Source organism: Xenopus tropicalis, chromosome 5 (assembly GCF_000004195.4).
Source record: "Xenopus tropicalis strain Nigerian chromosome 5, UCB_Xtro_10.0, whole genome shotgun sequence".
In the NCBI taxonomy this organism is placed as follows: domain Eukaryota; kingdom Metazoa; phylum Chordata; class Amphibia; order Anura; family Pipidae; genus Xenopus; species Xenopus tropicalis.
In genome coordinates, this window is record NC_030681.2 from 58077085 (window position 1) to 58083084 (window position 6000).

General features: G+C 42.3%; 1 protein-coding gene across 4 annotated transcripts in view; it reads right to left on the bottom strand.

Annotated features, from left to right (window-relative positions):
* The window catches only part of tab2 (TGF-beta activated kinase 1 (MAP3K7) binding protein 2), a 42546-nt gene extending 41122 nt beyond the window's left edge, over positions 1–1424 (bottom strand). For 3 of the 4 annotated variants that reach the window (XM_018093727.2, XM_018093726.2, XM_012962531.3), the window contains exon 1: positions 1055–1424. The gene's annotated coding sequence lies outside the window, so the exon portion shown is untranslated. 4 annotated transcript variants of the gene reach the window in all.
* Between the last annotated feature and the right edge of the window lie 4576 nt (positions 1425–6000).

Below are 6000 nucleotides of genomic sequence, written 5' to 3' on the forward strand. Positions count from 1 at the left end.
AAGGCCAAGTCACTTGGGGGTGCCAAAATGTTAGGCACCCCCAAGTGACTTTAATCGCTTACCTTTTACCCCAGACTGGTGCTCCTGTTAGGAGAAAACCGCTGAACTTTAACAAAAAAGTTGGCTGTTTCACTCTACTGCGCATGCGCCCGGCCAGGGATTCTGAAGACAGTGGCACCAGCCCGGGGTAAAAGGTAAGTGATTAAAGTCACTTGGGGGTGCCTAATATTTTGGCACCCCCAAGTGACTTTGCCTTTCCTTCTCCTTTAAGTTTGTAAGCTCCTATTGTCGCCTAACTATATCCAATTGTAAATGAGACTTTGATTCTAGTAATATTTTTGTCTGTAGATGTAATCTGTTTGGACTTGAATTTGTATCCCTCTACTCTAAAGCACTTCAGGAAATGATAGTGATGCTTAAATTATAACTACTAACACAGAGATTCTCAGTGGCCTGGCAATATTTTTTTGTCACTTTAATTGTCACTAGAAAAGGTAAATCTGACCACTTAATTTATTGGCAAATTTCCTGTGATAAATGAAAATTAAATTTAGTGTAGTTATGTTGCTCTGCTGCTTTGTCATTAGCAAAAGAATAAACAGAACCAGCTCTAACTTTTGAAGCAACAAACATGCAGGGAAAACAAGTGACAGATAGTCCTATGTACTAAGTGGAGGAGTCCTATGATGTAGTAAGTATGGTTCGGATTTTCTTCTAGTGCAGCCAAAGTTCGGAGAAGCCTGACCAACCATCAACGTAAGAGCGAAATAACAGAAAGTGTCACATTTTACAGAAAGTAAACAATGTAAATAAATCAATCAAACGAGAGTCTGCAGAAGTGTCAGACATGCTGTCACCAAGTGGCCTATATTGTGCATGTCCAGAAGTCATTGAACTACAAGTGCCACGATTCACGTCCAGCCGAGCTGAACAGGTTGACGGACGCAGATTTGACATCCCCTACCTACAGCCTCTGGCCTAGCCAGTGCCTCCTTCCCTACAAATACATTAGTAGGCCCCGGTCCCCCACCCACTCCAGTCGTCCCTCCCTTACCTTTCTGTCTCTTGCGCCGGAGATCTGTTCGGACAACTCAACTCCCTGCCAATCTAGACGTTTGGAGCACAGCTGCAAAGGGAGGGAATGATTAAGTTCCAACCGCGAAGTTTCTGTGCCCTGGCCCGGCAACCAATCACACTGATGCCTGTGACTAACTGCTTGTTGGTACGGCTGCGTGCAAAAACGTGTTACACTGTAACTATTATCTTTCAGGAATAATAACCTGGGGACTGGAACAGCTCCCAATGGGTTCCCCAATTTGCCTAGCATAAGAAACTCAATTAAACGTATGTGGACGATATGTAAACTGCCTCTCCTCCCTCAAAATACTGGCAGGACGAAATATGGCGGACGAGAAGCAAACAAAATACCGCGAGAGCATGATGAAGGTGGTAGAAAAGGGGAGAGACGTTTATTGACGTAAAGGTTTTGGTGGTAGGTAGGGGAAAAGGTATGTGCTGGGCGATAGCTTTCCCTGTCTGTAATCTAATCTCTTTAAAGTCATGAACAGCTTAATAAGAATAATAATGATACTAGTGTCATAGCAAGATAATGCATAGAGGGCCGGGACGTGTTATGATGTTATCTGCTTTTTGTCTTGCTAGGGATAAGCAAACATAGAAGAATTAGAGATTGTTAGGGATTTTCTTGGCTTCGAAGTAGTTTACATTGAGCCTGAAATGAGGGGTAGCCAGCGTGCTGGGGTGCAGCCCTTCTTTTCTGTTTAAGATCGTTACCCTATTGCAAAAGGCTTTTGGCACAGTAATTTCATCTTCAAACGGGTGGGTCACCTTTATGTGAACTTTTAGTTTGTTATACAATGTCCTGCTTCTAGTAACTTTGCCCTATCTGTTCATTATTTACTTCTTATAGTTTTGAGTTATTTAACTACTTCTTCTGGCTAGGAATCAAAAATGATTGCTCTGTGAGGCTAGATTTTATATTTTTTAATATTCTTATTGTTACTTTTTATTAGTTACATTTCTATTTAGTCTCTGTCCTATTTAATATTGCAGTCTCTTATTCGAACCACTGCCTGGTCGGTGGGGTAAATAATACCCAAGCAACCAGATAGCTTCTAAAATACCAGACTGAAAAGCTGCTGAACAAAAAGCTCTAACTAAAATAACCTTGAAAAATAAAAAATGAAAACCAGTTGAAAATTGACTAAGAATATCACTGTCTGCATCATACTTAAAGTTAATTAAAAGAAATACTATCCCTTTAAAGTAACTTTTAGTAGAACTGTTTTCATAAAGTAGGGAAAAAGAGGAGCTAAATCGGGTAACACCAGAAAAACTGGGGAAGCTGACAGCTATGAAAATATTCTACTTCATGTTAATGTCTAACTGCATGCTTAGCCCCTTTCTACTAAAGATGGTGGGGGGGGGGGACTTCAGTGCCCACTGGGGATGCTACCCCAGGGGCTGCTTACCCAACCTCAGAGGGTCTGGGGGAGCACGGCGGGGATCTGGGCTGGGCTGTCGGGCCCACTGGTGTTTTTCCAGGTGCCCTGCCGGCCCAGTTCGACCGTGGCGAAAGAGCTTAGTTTATCCTCTTACAACATCTTCATTATCTCCATCCAAATGGGAGGGGTGCTTTTTTAGCTAACAGGGAAAGCTTTACAGACATTAGGGCAGTAGGACATTAAGTGCAGTGGGCAACTTGCCCCTTTCCCCACAGTCAGTCTTGCGTAAAACCACTTTTATTAAACATTCTTATGTCAAAACGCACTTCCTGCTCCTCCCTGTAGTTGCACTTGGTGCCGCTTAGTCCTTCCTGCCTTCAGTTCCTAATCGGGTGCTACTGTACCTATTGACACGGGAGCACTGAAACTATCACTACCCTTAGGGCCGTGGTAGATGGGGAGATTAGTCGCCCGCGACAAATCTCCCTTGTTGCGGACGACTAATCTCCCCGATATGCCATCCCACCAGCTTGAATGTAAAATTTTATGTAACTGGTATTACTGAGTCTTGGTTGGATGAAACATGTGACTGGGCTTTAAATTTAGATGGTTGTACTCTTTCTAGGAGAAAAGAATAAAAAGGTGGACTTTGTGTTTATGTAAAGTCAGATATAAATAAATACACTGAGATTTATTTATTTCCTGATATATCTATATAGCCAACACATTTCCACAGTGCTTTACAGAGATAATTAATCATTCACATCAGTCTCTTTCCCAGTGTAGCTTTAATTTAGTCAAAAGCTAATTAACCTAACTGTATGTTTTTGGAGTGTGGGAGGAAACCAGAATACCCAGAGAAAAACCCACGCAGGCACAGGAAGAACATACTAAGTTCTTGCAGATATGCCCTAGCTGGGACTGAACTCTCGCGCTGGAAGGCAGAAGTGCTGTAGCACTAGGGAGCATGTGGAGTCACCATGGGTAGAGATTTCTGATGAACTAAAGCAGTGCTGTCCAACTTCTGTTGTACCGAGGGCCGGAATTTTTCTGACCTACGTGGTGGAGGGCCGATAATGGAAGCCAGTTTTGACCACTCCCCTTTTTGAAACCGCACCCACTTGAAACCACACCCATGTTATCACATGACCATACCCATATTAATGGTTGTAGTACAGCAAAAACCTGCCATACTCTGCCTGCCCTACCCTTCCTGTGTGTGCCATACTCTGCCTTCCCTACCCTGCCTGTGTGTGCCATACTCTGCCTTCCCTACCCTGCCTGTGTGTGCCATACTCTGCCTTCCCTACCCTGCCTGTGTGTGCCATACTCTGCCTTCCCTACCCTGCCTGTGTGTGCCATACTCTGCCTTCCCTACCCTACCTGTGTGTGCCATACTTTGCCTTCCCTACCCTGCCTGTGTGTGCCATACTTTCACTGTGTTTGCCATTCTTGGCTGGTTTGTGCCATACTTGGCCTGTGTGTGCCATACTCTGATTTCCCTACCCTGCCTGTGTGTGCCATACTCTGCTTGCCCTATGATGCCTGTGTGTATGGCACACACAGGCAGCCTACAGTGACACAATGCTGGCACTGCTCCTACAGTCTGCACAATAACTATATATTAAAAAAACTTTTTAATTGCAGTACCACCTCAGTATATGTTCTTTTTGTAGTGTGCAGGGATTATTTGTGGGTTTCTACTGCTCCTGAAGTGTGAACAGGGGAACAATGTGGGTGATTACAGCCTGAGCCTGAGGTGTGAACACTGCAGGGGGTGAACAATGCAGAGATTAAAAGGTGTGAACAACACAGGGGATTACATGTTTAAACAATACAGCCTGATTACAGCCTGAATCTGAGGTGAGAACCATGCAGGGGGGCAGTTAATCACAGTACTGATACCATTTAAAGCTTACAGAAGAGTAAGCCATCAAAGCAGCCAGACAGGTGGGGGGCCACACAGAGGGGGGTCGCGGGCCGCATGCGGCCCGCGGGCCGCCAGTTGGACAGCACTGAACTAAAGAAAACTAAGAATTTTTTTTTTGTGTGTGTGTGTGTGTGGAGGGGGGGGGGGTTACATGTCCTTTTATGGTACTGCACTAGCAAATCCATAATGCAAAAGTACCTTGGAGTCCTTGTAGATAAACTGGGATGTAGCACGCAATGCCAGTCAGCAGCTGCAAGGTTTTAGCTGTATTAAAAGTGGCATAGATTTAATTCATGAGAGAAGAGGTTTATTCTTCTACTGGATCACAGTAAAAATCTCAACCATAGTCCACACAGTCCCCCTGCCCTGGGTCCCAGAATTGATAAAACCAGATAATATCACCTCTTTCAAAATCATATACTATCCATATGGGACAAAGTCAAATACAGAGCTACAGATGCCCCCCCATCTCCCAGCAGTTCCTTTATTTCATAATGAAGAAAAAGAAACCCACACTTTCTCCAAGGCCTATCCCAAAAGCAATATCAATAGAAACTATATAGTGTGAAACTAGAGCTTTATAGAGCCTGGGTGAAATTCCACCACTTTCTATTCACAAGATTTTTTTAAGCGTATTTATCAAAGTGTGAACACATTGATAAATATTCCATGAAAAAAAGCCCTATAAATGAATAAAGAGAGTTGTAATGTCAGTCTGGCAGACTGTGGTAGGCTTTAGTTGCAGACATTTAAAAATATGCCCTATATGTTTCCCCAAATACCTCAGGTGTACTTTCACAGAAAGAGCATAATGTGCAAACATTTTGCAGGCACAAATAATTTGCACAATTACACCAGTGTATTTTGCCCATACAATTGTAATCAGAAAAATATGCTGACAGTTATTGCCATAAAGATTTAATATCTTTAATATTTAATATCTTTAGGGCAGATAATGGAACCATGCGGCATGTGTGGTGGGTTGTAACAGCCTTTTGAGACTCAGTGGTGCATCATCTGTCTAAAGTACTGCACACAACATTTTCCAAAGATTTTTTTGTGTTATTGTTGGGGAAAAAACCCAAATAAATTTAACAACCAGCACCCAGGCACATTTTCTTAGCAGCACATCTTATTTATAGCTATGGCCTGGACATTTGCATATCTTAATTTTGATCTGATAAGGTAAAACTTGACTGGGTCTTTTGTATTGAGAAATTAACTAGCATAGTATTATATAAATATCAGTCCTTTTGCACAATTTGGCAACCTTGGATTGATTACAAGTATCAGGGATTTTTAGCAAGGCACTTACTGTCCTTATAATGATATAATAAAATTTGAATCTGGGAAATAGGGGACTTCTATGGCATCAGTTGAACTGGTCCGTGGATACAGCATGTTGTGACAGGAGATAGTCAGTTGAAATGTTGTACCCATTTATTCTGAAACCTTACTCTTTTTTTGTTTTCTTATTGATTGGTTATTTACCAAACTATATACGTTAATGTTTACCTCACTTTTGGATGTCCACCTATATTTCCTCCTACTACTTGTGTAATTTAAGATTAAAGGGTCATGTAAAGCCTACAATGTATATCAGTT